We start from the raw sequence: 15,065 nt of genomic DNA, 5'->3' as shown, positions 1-15,065 counted from the left end.
TAATTGGACATTATTCAACTAAGGTATAAACAAAAGGTTCCCTTAGTTAATTTTACAATTGTACCCATTCAAGAATTACAAAAATAATAAAAATAATCGCACTCAGAAAATGAATTTTCTCACAAAAGCACTTAGGCTAAAAATATAGTGAGAGAAAGTTAAGGAAATGTTTAGAGAGAGAGAGAGAGGGAGAGAGAGATGAAAGTGTAAAAACAAATTTTGGATGCTTTGAAACAAGAAACGAAACCTCTATTTATAGGCTTGAGGTTGGCTCAAAAAGAAAATTTTATTTAACGCATTTTGTAACAATCTAATTGATTAACACCTATTCCTAATCAATGAGAAAATATAAATAATAGTTTGTAAGTTCTCCAAAAGGAAGTTTAATATATCTAGTCGTTGAATAGAATCAAGACGCCTTCAAGATAGCTTGAGCCTTAAGTTTGTGCATTTCTAATTGATTGGACAAATGTTCTAATCGATTAGAAAAGTCAAAAATACGCCTTTAGCTATTTCGACCGCTTCTGGTTCATCTATCACAACCTCTATTTGTTTTTCAAAATATTTTCTTGTAGTAAATAAGTTTTTAAAATATTTTAGTGTGTGTGCTTTATCCATAAGATTTTATGACAAAGTTCATTTTCCATACAATCGTTCACTCATTACTAAAATAAGAGATCGCAATTACTAAGTTAGGAGATCACCATATTGCTTCAAGGCTTTGTCGAATATTACTCTTTATGTTGACACCTGCTTGAGTGGCTTGAGATGAGGGTTTAGTTGCATTCTTTGTTTTCCATCATTAGATCGTCAAGTTTATCAAACCCTAAAGATAGGTTTGGCATCTTTATCTATTTAATCGTTTACGCTTGGCTTATCATTAGTTGTCATCATCAAAATTTGATGTGCTTGCTAAAACCATATCACCTATAAAACAAGGTTCCACAGTTAGAGGCAACCACAATCTGAACAAAATCATCATTTCCTTTTTTCCTGAGACAATTTTTCTTAAAGTGACCGATTTTATAACAATTGAGTCATTTAAACCTTGACTTATTAAAAACATTGGATTTGGAATTCTCTCTCATTTCACTTTTCCCTGTCGAGACACTCAAGCATTCACCATTAATGTCGACATTAAAATCTTTCATCATGATTAGAACTTGGACCTTACATTCTTTTGACTTCATTTAATGCGATAGTAGATTCCTTACCATAAATAAAAGAATCATTGAAGTGCTCAAATGATATAGGTAATAAGCTTACCAAGATTATAATAGTCTCCTCATTATCAATCTTCACTTCAATACTTTCCAAGTCATCAATGAACTAGTGAAATTTTATCAATCGCTCCACATTGGATTTGTCCTCTACCATTCAGAATGAATATCCTTCTTGTTTCAGATGCAATCCGTGAGCTAAGATTTGGATATATTTGTCACGGTCTTCCCCCTAGCTATCTCTCTTATGACCTAATTCATCATCTCGATTTTCTTGTGTTAGGTGTGCAAGCATCAATAATTACACATTTTTGTTAAGTTAATATTAATTTCATCTTCACATTCAACAAACCAAAATCGTTATCTCCAATTTTTTTTATTGATGTCTCATTTAGAATCCATCGTGCTCACTTGTAAACTTAACCCATTTGACCCACGTTGGATGCCACTTCTTATGAAATATGATAATATGAGTCATACCCAGAACTATTATTTGTTGTATAAAGAATAATGAAAATAAAAATAAATAGTCTCAAGAAAAAATAAAGTGTCAAATAATGTTATAATATCAGCATGAGCAAGAATAAAATAAAAAATGATAACACAATTTATTTACCTAATTCAATCAAACAATTATACTTTTGGGGGAAAGAGAAATATTATAAGAGATTATAAGATGAGTTACAAAAAAAATAGTCGTCAAAATCCATAAGAACATCTCTTAGTTTCTATCTAAGTGATTTTCAATCTCTCCCCATTTAAATATATGAATCACGCAAAACCAATGTGTTCAGAAATGTTTCTCAATTCCTTTTGATATCTCCAAAGACCTTCCAATTATTAGAACAATCAAATTCTAAGATTTTCTACTCAAGTATTTTTCAATCTCTCGTTTTATCAATATATGCATCACACAAACCCCATATATCTATAAATATTTCTCAATTCCTTTAGATATCTCTTAAAAATCTTCCAATTTTTAGAACAATCAAATCTTAAAAATTTAAAACCTGACACGTGACCCAACACGTATTGCCAAAAAAATAGTATATAATAAATGTCTAATAAAAAGACGAAATCAATTCAATTTGATATATAAGCTATAAGAGCTGAATCGATTTTTGAATATAAACTCAATTTACAATATTTGAAGCCAAACATAATGTTTAACACTAAATGACTTTTTATTGATGTCAGCATATGTATTGAATAATGAATTTGTCAATTTTCTTAGACAATTGAACTAAATGTTAAAAAGAATTAGAACTAATACATATTTGATTTTTTTGTGGTGACAAATTAATTTGAGTGAGTTTATTTTGTAGCATTGATTTTGATTAAAAATAAATTAGATGTAAAATGATTTATGTATTTATTAAAAGTGTACGTTTTTATTTTTATTTTTTCTTTTAGACCATTATTGTGATAGTTATATTTTATTTGAAACCGTATTTTTGAAATGGTTTGATTGAGTTAAATTTTGTCCCCTCAATACTACTCTTTTATTTTTATTTAATATATTTATTGATTTATTAAAAAAAAAGTCAAAATCACATTCAAATTCAATTATACGTGCTCCAAAGATAAAATAAAACATACATTAATTAAGCACATGTAATTACATGTTTGAATTTAGGGTTACAATAACAGAATCCCAATAAGTTAAAATAACATGATAATCCTAGTAAGTTACCATAATTTTACAAGAAATTATCTCCCTATTTTGATAAAATCACAGGTAAGAAATTAATATTAAATATGTTGATAATTAAAAGAAAGAAGTGATTTATGTTTCATGATAGTATTTGTTCTTGATGGCAAAAAATAATATAAAATAAATAAGAGTATATTGATAAAAATCTAATTAATGCTGTTGAAAGTTAATATAAAAATATTGTTAAAAATATTTTAAGAGAGTTTTTTTTCTTTCTAAATGCATTTTTTTTATCTCTGTTGGATATTTTAAACAATTGTCCTCATTACTACAAAATCCTAGTTTGATCCTTTAATTTTGATTATCTTTAAAATGGTCCCCTCTACTTTTATATAGATGACATTGATGATTAGGATATAATTTAATTTTTAATATTTTTCTACGTAATTAATAATTTAATAAATTTATTAATTAAAATTTTGAAAAGCAATCCGGACTTAAAGCCCATTTCATTGCAGTGCATGATCAATTCACAAATGTCGACTTGTCAGACACTTAAGCATCTTTTTATGAAATACTCGTCTAATTCTCATTTTCCAGTTCTCAAGCTATTACCTCTTTATCATATGGCTTCTCTCCTAGCAAAAAAAGACTCTTCCAATCATTTTCTTCCTCTTAATATTTTCATTATCCAAAGCTCAACTTCATGCTCATTACTATGACCAAACATGTCCACAATTGGAGAAAATAATTTCAGAGACAGTTCTCAATGCTTCTATCCATGATTCAAAAGTCCCAACGCTTATGTAGAACTAGATGAATTGTAGAAGCATTTACAAGAGACCATAGTTTGTCTTTCAAAAAATTCACAACTTCAATGTTGAAAGTCGGAAATCTAAGAGGCTATGACAATGGTGTTGGTAGTATAGGTCCATATTGATTTTTTTAATATAATACGAGGGTTTATAAAGTTTGAATATATGGAAATCATTATAAAAATATCGTGAGATATAAGCGAGTCTTTGTGAATTGATCATGTGCTGCAATGAAATGATCTTTAAACCTTGTTTTTCAAAATTTTAAATAATAATTTATTAAATTATTAATTATATAAAAAATATAAAAAATAAATTATCGTAGTCCATAATAAAAATAATTTTTAAATCGTCATCACCGTCTTCTATGTAAAAGTGGAGAAATGTATTTAAGCAATTATTTTTAAAGTCTCAACCCAATCAAAACATGAAATGGAGATTTCATTTCCCATTGGATAGGGAAATTTCTCTTAAAACCCATACATAGCCCATGAGTCTAAGACAGGACAAACAAGAACAAAAGTCCTCTATTGACTGTCGTTGCTCCAAAGAAGACAATCCATATCTGTTGCATTGTTTATTGGACTAATCTAATAGGCTGGGTTCACAAATGTGTATGCACATTGTGTTGGTGGCTTGCATCATCCAGTCTGAAATTTAAATGTTACAAAAACAATATTATAAATTTCAATGGAAAAATTATGTTTATACTAAAAAAATACAAATTTTACAAAATCTATTTTAGAGACAGAATTAAGGGGCAGTTCGTATTAAAGGCCAGTTTTTTTAATTTTAAAAAATACTTTTTTTTTTAATATTTTCAAGAATAATTTTTATAAAAATGTTTTTTAAAGTATTATAAAATTTTTCTATTCGTTTTTTATAGATTAAAAGATTAATTTTGTCATTCTATAAAATAAATATATATTATTGAAATCGCAATTTTTTTAAAAAATTATATTTTAAAAATGATTTTTATGTGATTTTCTAAAATTTTGATATTCAAAAATATTTTTAATAAATTAATGAAATATCTAAAATAAAACTTTATAAATAATTATTAAAATCAAATTTTCGTTTGTAAATTTTTTAAAAGTATGTAATGTTATAAAAAAATTAAAGACAAAACAAATTGCTTTAATTAAACTTTAGAATAATCTAAGCTCTCAAAATCGATTATAGAGTATTGTCTGTAACTTTTTTAAAAGTTAAATCAAACATATGGAACAAAATTTCATATTTCAGAATTTTTTTATCTCAAAAAGTTAAATCAAATATATGGAACAAAATTTATATTTCAGAATTTTTTTATCTCAGAATACCGAGAATAGTTTGGTAATAAGATCACTTTGATTTAATCATGAATCTAGTAATCATTCTAACAACATATCAAATATTAGGTATGGTATTACACAAATATCTCATAGATCCAATTAACGACATGAAAGTTGTAGCATCTACATCATCACCTTCAAGTAGGTAAAACATACATTTGACCGTTGGTAATACAATACAACAGTGTATTACTGAGTGTGTGTGCAACCATTTGCCGTAACCATTTTGTAAGAATAGTGAAAACTTCTTATTCTCTCTTCTCTCTCTTCTTCCATTTTCATCTTCTTCCTCTTATGCACCAATAAAAACAATGATCATTTTAACTACCCTCATTTATTTTAAAACCGAAAAGTAAAATGCCATTTTTCGTGATACCATTCGTCACTTTGGTTTTGCAACCGAGATTAAATTTACTTCACTTTTCTGTAATTGCACCTTCTCTGGGTACTGTGTGCGGGCTCATCTTGTGTCTTTTCATCAAGAAAGAGAAACCAGGTTAGTCATTATTTCTCTTTCGTAATTGAATAAAATTCGAGTTCAAAACACTTGCTTCTCATAGTGTGAAGATAAAATTGGTACACTGAGAAAATAATTATGATATGCATGTGAGGACGGAAGAGTAGCTACACATTGAGAATCTCAAAATAAAAAAGCAGTATGAATAATTCATGTCATGTTTTTCATGATTAGGGAGGTACATTTCTGAATATATTTGAGGAGGTTTTGATAGGAAGGTAAGAATTATAGAGAATTTGACTGCCACTTTCATGAATTATATTCTCAAATGCCATCTTTTTTATCTTCTTTTTTTTCAATATTTTAATAATTTGAAAGACCCTTCATCCTATATTTAATATAATTAAAATTTAAAAAATATATTAATAAATTAAATACTTTTTATATAATATTTTTAATAAATATTTAATATTAATTAAAAATTAATATTAAAAATAAAAATAAATATTTTTTTTTAACAAATTAAATAAATTGTTATATAATATTTTTAATAAATTTTAAATATTAAATAAAAAAATTAATATTTCATATAATTTAAAGCATAATATATTTCGTACATAAATGTTATAACATGTTGGAATAGTTGTTGTGTTTTATCTTTATTTGAAGTTGTTATTATGTTGTCACCTTATGTTACGCTCTAAATAAAAGTTGTTGTTGAAAAAGAAAATACACGAAATATAACGATGATTAAATAGACTACAACTTCAGACATAACTAAGTAGAAGGGTCAGGTCTGTTTGAACATTTTCTGCGCATATGTCCGATTTCTCGACAAATACCACACCTCCTTTTTTTCTTTTTCAACGTTGTCCATTTCAGTTCTAATCCGACAATTGTTTGGGCGACCTTTCTTTTTTCTCCGCATGATGTTGTTGTGGCAAAGCGTGTCACCTTCATATTGCGACCAAGTTATTTCGGTCGGGATCCCGAGGAAACTCTCCTCGTAGACCTTAAATACGTTTACAACTTTGAACACATCAGCTATATGCACAGAGTAGTCTTATTTTATGCTTGAACACACTGCAATAACATGTGAACAAGGGACATGAAACGTTTGGAATCTTCCACACTCACATGTCAGATTCTAAAGGTCGACGTTGTAATGGGTAGTCGGGCTGCCATCATTATGATGCACAGTTTCTTGGACCAGGAAATAGAACCTCTGACGATCAAATTGCATTATCGTGTGGCTATTTAATTTGATTACTTCCTCCTCAATTCCCTTCATGCAATTATCAGTGTACAATTGGCCAGAACCCAACATTTTAGTCCAGTTATGTCCTCTTTTCCCAAATAGTATGTCCAATCGATAATATGTTGATTTTACCAAAGCAGTAATAGGTAGGCTGTGTGGCTTTTAAAACTGAGTTCATTGATTCAGCAAGGTTGTTAGTCATATGACCTCATTGTTTCCCTCCATCGAATGATCTCGTCCATTTTTCTCTTGGAATATTATCTATCCATTTTAACGCTTCTATGTTAACTTTACGTATCTCTCCCCTGTAGTATTCATATGTTGCCTCGTTTAATGCATACCATGTGTATGAAAATGAAAAATAAATTAGTATATAGAAGTTACTGTTAGATATGTTAACAAACATATGTTTAGGAAAATACTCATGTTAACAACTTTTTTTCGAAGTTCCTAGTCTCTGAATTCCTTCATAAAATTTTGCGCTATATGTCTGATGCAATAGACGTGTGCTGAGGGAGGGTGTTGTCATCCATTATAGACACTCTTTATTGACTCATGTCGATCTGATATCAAACATAGGTTGGATTGTGGTGTAACATGCATTCTAAAATATATTATACATTTATGTACGAAATATATTATGCTTTAAATTATGAAATATTAATCTTTTATTTAATATTTAAAATTTATTAAAAATATTATGTAATAATTCATTTAATTTGTTAAAAAAAATTATTCATTTTTATTTTTACTATTCATTTTTAATTAATATTAAATATTTAATAGGAATATTTTATAAAAAATATTTAATTTATTAATATTAAATAATTATTAAAAATATTATGTAAAAAAGTATTTAATTTATTAATATTTTTTAAAAAATTTATTTATATTAAATATAATATTTTAATTAATATTTAATATTAAATAATAATTTTAATCTTTTAAAATGAATTCAAAAAATTAAAAAAAAAAGTATTCCATCCCAGATGGTGCACCCCAACTGACCTTCCTCTGGAATGTCCGCCATCTAAGATGGAGAGTCCTATAAATTATTAAAATATTGTCAAAAAAAAGAAAAAGAGGCATCTGAGGATATAAGTTTTAGATGATGGCATTTTAGAAATAAGAATTGATGAAAATGGCAGTGAAGTCAAATTCTCAAGAATTATACTCTTTTCAGTTTCATAATAAATATATATTTTATTTTATGTGCTATTTTGACACTTTTCTATATACCATATCATACTACACTGTACTAGTATATAATAACAAATCAAATGACCTTGCACAAAAACCAAAATAAAATGAATTATTAATTAAATAAAATTAATAGATTTTATGTATAGAAATATGGTGTAGCTGTTAAAATCAATGTCAACATATCTTTCTTGATATTTTATTTGAATTATGTACGATTTTTAAAAGTATAATTAACTGTGTTGATTTTAGTATTGATGTATTTTTAAAATATGTGTTGATTTTAGTATTGATGTATTTTTAAAATATGTGTTGATTTCAAATAACACATCTCCAATATGAAAGGGTATTGGTAGTATTGATATGAAATTTTCCACTCTGTTGTGCTGCGGATTAGTAGCTTATGAAAGGAGTCCAATTCTGTTTTGTTCTCTCACTCTAAGGTTTTATATATGCCATTTATTTTCCTTGATTTTGAATAACTCGTGTATCACACATTTTTGGCATTATTTGAGACAAGTGTTAAACATCAATGCTGTTAATGATTGTTATTCAAAGCAAAACATGAACTAGTACACGAGTTGAATAGTCTCTACTAACCATGTTTTTTCATCTAAAACACAGCATGACCAATCTAAGTTTGTTACATTTTAAAGATAACTTACGATATGATCAGTCTTTTTATATTTTATTTTTAATATCTATCAGATATAAAGAGATTATAATAACTATATTTTTAAGATTGATTTTGAACTTATAATTTTTTTTTTTTAAATTGAAAGAGACTTTTTTGGATTCTAAACTTAGTAACCATTGAATCAACCATTGAATCGGGCTAATTTTTAGAGAGAAGGTTTATAAGACATAAGACAGAGTACTATACTTTTATCATTTAGATCATCAAAACAAGGTGTTAGAAAGGAGATACACTGTCTGTAGTGCACTAAGTTTTTTAGGGTTTTTGGTCTTCTCATTATCATATTGTGAAAAAAATTATTATACATGCTACTTATGTTTGATATGATCAATAAGTTGGAGAAATCAAGAGTTTAAGACAATTATTGCTCTTTTAGGATTTGAAAAAAAACTTAATATGCATGGGCTCCTCTGGTGCTGTCCACCAGTATGGAGACCTTCTATGGTTGATTCTTCTTCGTTGAACAACTCCTCTGTCTAAATCCCAACCCCAAACACAAAATAAATCATTTGCACAAGCTTTTCAAAATGCATGTGACATACTGTTTTCTAATTTTGTCAAACTTTGTCTCGAAGGTAACCATCTCCCGATAAAGATAACCGAAGAGGCTTAAAGAGCATGACTCGTATGCTGCTGCAATAATTTACATGGGAGATTAATCACTAGTGTTATTACATATAAGTTGAATTAATTTTATCAGCAAAATATTAAGCAATATGTCTCTTGTCTTGTCACGTAAGTTGTTAAGACATCTTGACTCTGTAATTTTGAATCCTATTGGCGTGATATTTTTGGAAAGATTTCCTTTGGTCTAGATTTTGCACGATCTTATTGTGAACAAATCATATTTTCTTTTGCTCTAAATTCTATGTGATTTTAGGCATGAATTGGATATGTTATGGATTTGTTTTGGAAACCTAATGGGTTCTCTAGCCGGATTGACTACTATATAAATAGATAGTTTCCCCTGGTGATGAATGTGTATTATTTTGTGTTAAACTTTGTATTATGTTATTAAACGCAATTCATTGAGAGACATGGTTTGATTTGTATTTGTTAAGTTCATCAATGTCTTATTATTGAGACTTGCAAATGCTTGAAGAGTTTTCTAGTGGAAGTGAGGGGATCTGAGAGTCGGGAGGGGTTTGAGTTGAAATTCACAAATAGTAATTGGAAAAGAGCTCTAAGCAAGAGATTATTCAAATAAGTCCACAATGTACTATTACTACTTTTATTAGAAAAATTTCTTTTCACTAGACTATTGTCTTCCAGACGTAGGTGATAATTGCATCAAACTGATTTAACAATTCCATGTGTCTTTTATTTATTACTTCATTTAGTTGTTCATTTAGTAATTCAAATTATCTTGTCTAAAACATTGAATCAACATTGTGTGTGTGACATCTTGTCGTTGATAAAATCAAATTTCAATTGGCATCAGAGCATCCATCCAACTCCATTTTGATTTGTTCCAGTGAGACTAACCTTTTTGTTTTATATAGATAATATCAGTGAAGAAAGATCTATTAATGGATGGACACCTCTCACAATTAAAGTTGTTGATGATTATGAGTCTGTGAAATCTGAAAGGGATTGGGAAACTGCTAAAGATGAAGCTGCTCTTGAAATTTCCAGTTCCCTTTATGTTATTTACAATGGAGTTGACAAGAAATTTTTTAGGATTATTAAACATGCATCAATGCTAAAGAGACATGCAAAACTCTTGTAGATGATTATAAGGGAACTTCTAGAGTTTGGATGTTAAGGCTTTAACTTATCACAATCAAATTTGAGAACATGAAGATGCTTGAGGATGAAATTTTTGATGAGTTCAATGTTCGTCTTCGCGTCGTTTCAAATAACTCTTTTGATCTCCGTGAAAAAAATGTCAGAGGAGAAGCTTATGAAAAATATTTTGAGATCTCAGCCGAAGAGGTTTGACATGAACGTTAATGTCTTTGAGGAAGCACAAGATGTTACCACATTGAAAGTTTATGAATTTTTTAGCTCTTTGCTCACTTTTAAGATGGATATTGAGGTCAAACCTGAGAAGAAAAGCAAAAGAGTGGCGTTTAAATCCAATATGGTTGATCAGAGATATCACGTATCCAATGCCAATGATGAAACAATTGTTTAATCTATTAATATGTTTGCAAAATGTTTTAACAGGGTTATGAGAGGACATGACAAAAGGCCTAAGAATAATGTTTCTTCCAATTTCAAAGACAATTAATAACAAACTTTAATAGGTGGTAACCTTTAGCATCAAGGAAAAGATGGTAAAAGACAAAAATATAGTTATCTTAACATATCCAAAGGAATTCAACGTCGTGAATGTGAAGGATTTTTTCATATTTAAGATGAATGTCCTAATTTTTTGAGAAAATAAGGAAAAAGATACAAATCAATTTTTTTGGATGATGAGTTTGATGAAAGAAGTGAATCCGATTAGACAAGTAGTGTTGTGACATTTACTACTCAAATCACAAAGACTATTAATACTGAATCGATCATTTCTAATGCTTTTATTAATGATAATGAGCGTATAAGTGATGAAGATGAGCTATATAAGGGTATTCTTATTAAATCTTATAAAAATCTCTATTTGAAGTGGACAGGAGAATCTCAGGTGTTTAAGAAAAAAAAGGAAAGAATTGAAACTCTACTTCAAGAAAAAAACTAGGCTCATGCTTACTATTCTTGAGTTGAAGAAGTAAGTTGGACATCTCAAATATGAACTTGAAGGAATAACAAAGTCGATGTGTATTCTTAATTCTAGAGCTGATAATTTTGATGTTACTTTGAGTATTGGTAAACCTGCATAAATCATGAAAGGAATTGGCTATACTGGTGCTCCATCCATCCTAATGAATACCTTTGCTCCTCCTACTTAGATAGATGAAACCAAGATGTCTCGTACAATGTCTCAACAACCCGTCGTACATTATTACTAACATACTAATGCCTGAGTCAGGTCTAATGTAAATAGACCATCAAGAGTGTGTCATTACTGTAGTTGACATGGTCATACTTGTCACTTTAGGTAGAGAGTGTAAGGGAGAAATTATCATCATAATCAATTATGTTGACCGCATATTATGAAATCTCACCATTGTCCGCAATAATTCTGGCTTGTTAAGCCTAAGTATCAAGTCAACATTGATTGCACCTCTCTTAGAGTATCATCTAGAGAAGATTGATACTTTGAGAATTGTTATTCTAGAAACATGATTGGTGAAAGAATCTATCGAGAGAATGTTAAGCCATATTTAAGTATCTATGCTACCTTTGGTGATGGTGGGAAAGGGACAATAATTGTAAAGGGTTAGTTGGATTATCCTCACTACTACAAATAACACATCTAACATCGAACGCGAAATGAATTTATCCTCGGCTACACAGGCGAGGTAACGAAGGGCGACATGAAAAAAAACCACTTGTCACTTTTGTAATTCTAAAACTGAGGTTAGAAATTAAAAGGTCGTGGGTTCGATCCCTAACATCAACATTTTTATTATTTTCAGAACTGGATGACGCGCCCAATGTTATTACCTCAGTTTTATGTAAACACCGGGGTAATTTATCAATGTTATTACCTCGATTTTATGTAAACACCGAAGGGTAAAGTTTTTTTTTTGTATTGTTGTTTGCACCTGTATTACAGAACCATTTTCGGAACCATATTCCTGAATATATAACCATACTTTTAGAACCAATTACAGGAATCTAGAACCATATTTTTTGGAACCTGTATTACATAACCATTTTCAAAACTAAAACAAAGGACTATGAAACAAAAACAATAATCAAAATGGAAAGTTTTGTAGGCTGTCCAATAGGACTTGTCACTGGTCCTTAAGCACCTATAGTTTGAACAACGTTTGAAACTAATTAGGTCAATCAACAATAACTTTAAATATATAGTACAATGATTAAAAAGGAGTAAAATGATTAATTATAAATTTTAAAGGGATATAAAAATATTTACTTACTAGTTTTCCCATATTTCCTCTTCATGATCACGACGAATAACACGCACGTCATCTGAGTCATTTTCTTCAGATGCTTGATGTACATGTGTTTCTAAATAAGACGTCTCATAGTTAAAATCTTGATTTTCATCAGTACTATCGGGAAGAGGTTTACCTTGAAGGACAATTGACCATCTAGTGTTAGAAGGATCAGTGACATGAAAAACTTGTTTTACTTGGGTTTCCAAGATGAAATGTTTGTTCTTATAAGTTGCCTTATGAATATCAACCCGTGTGAATCCCAATTCATTAGTTTCTACACCAGTGTTACTGTAAATTCATTTTCACTTAAATAAATACACTTTAAAAGAAACATAGTCAATCTCTAAAATCTCCTAAATGACCCCAAAATATGCCATATATGCTAATACAAGATTGTTGTATTTGGAACTAGAAAAGTACATGGATTCATCCTCAACCATAACCTCACTATTTTGCATGGTGCTACGATCATCCTTTGATTTTATATAGAATGAATATTTTGAAATTCTGTATGCATGACAACCATTTGCAAAGATCTAATGCACTATTCTCTTTAGAAATAATTTCATTAAACCAATTTATGAAAGTTTTGTTATGCTCAGTCAATAATCATTTTTCATTCTTCTTTAGGAACAGGTGTATCGAAGACATACAAAATTTCTCATGTTTAAGAATAATCCTCAAGTTTCAAAGTCATTCTAGAAAATTTGTACCAAATAACTTTTCTTTGTCTAACATTGATCGGAAAATGTTGTTTGAAGTGTTTGTTGACATGGTAATCTACATATAAAAAATGTGAAGATATAAGTATCATTAAAAATAATATATTAAGTTACACATTCAATTAAATATGCTTCCACTATTTTACTCAAACCAAATGACCCTTAACATTTGATTTAGAAAATCTCATTGGAAGATTTTCTAGTGGATCGAGATCCATACTTCACTTTGTTTCAAGTCAGTGGCAAGCTTATTACACAAAACTTAGTTTTTTAGGTAAGAACTCCTTCAAATTATATATATAACACAATTCTCGAATATTATCAGTTGGGTGAATAAGTCCTTATTCTAATCCATCATATGGATTATTCCTAACTCTTGCTTCTAAACTCATAATCTTATTATAACTAGTTTAATTAAGTTAAACCCAAGTTTTAGTATTTGGATATTACATTTATCTCATCACAACTTATTAATATAGAATATGCACCTCATAGTGGATGAAACATACATTGTTCGATACTAATCTTGATTAGTGTTGAAATTTAGAAAGCATAAACTTAATATTTATTTTGAAGGAGTTTGAAATTAATTTAATCTCACTGGCTTATTTATCATATAAATCGTCTCTCACATGCATTAATATAAAGTCACATGTGTCAACATAAATATAAAAATATACAGTTATGGCCCCTAGCGCAATTGTTCCCTCAAGCCAATGAGACAACCTAAGCTAAACCTAATAACGATCTATGCTTCTCTAAGCTAGATCTCCATAGTTTTCCTCCTTTTATCTTGTCTTTTTTTTTCTTCATTATATTACATTAACTTAAAGAATACTCGTTTTACATACGACAAAGTTAGATAAGAAAATAAGTTACATAAGGAGAGTATAGAGAAAGGTACGGCATGTATGTCGTATTTAAAATCTCAGAATAAAATAAAGAAAAACTAAGGCCATAAACGCTCACAACAAGGAAAGAATGACAAACAAAGTTTATTATTATCATTGCTAAATTCTTTTAATTAAATAAATCTAATTAAATTGTGGCAATTGATCACACTACGCAGAGTTAGTTGGGGGTTCCACTGCCCGATCAAAAATGTCGGGGGTTACACTAATTCAACACATTCGTACCATAAAAAACACATTGATTGATTATTCAATATGATTGATCGAAATTTCATTGCTTCACCATACTGATGTTGGATTCCGAAGCAGATGAACATTTATCATTCAAAATAATAATAATCATTATGCAATCGAATGGAAGTAACATAAATAATATATCGAATATACCATCGTCGCACCATAATTACTTATATCATATATACAAATTGATCAATAAAATTTGTGTAACTTATGGATAATTAAAGTATTGTTTCTTCACCATACAAAAATCGGATTCTGAAGCATAATCAACATCAAATCATTTAAATCATACACAACATAATGTCAATATTTAATTACTCAATTACTATTTAATCTGTGTACTTTAATCTATTTAATTTAGAAAGCATAGAAAATAAGAAGCTACTTGATACATGGTTTCGTAAGTGGCTCGGATACCACTATAAGGAAATCGCAATATAATACACAGAAATTTTCCCTTAAGTCGATCCTTACATATATGCATGATCAGTGATAAAAACAATTACCTCTTGTGGCGATTAAAACTTTTGATGTAGAATTGGAT

The sequence above is a fragment of the Lathyrus oleraceus genome, chromosome 3, assembly GCF_024323335.1.
Source record: "Lathyrus oleraceus cultivar Zhongwan6 chromosome 3, CAAS_Psat_ZW6_1.0, whole genome shotgun sequence".
NCBI classification, from domain to species: Eukaryota; Viridiplantae; Streptophyta; class Magnoliopsida; order Fabales; family Fabaceae; genus Lathyrus; species Lathyrus oleraceus.
The sequence above is the reverse complement of the archived record's forward strand: the minus strand, read 5'-3'. Positions refer to the sequence as shown.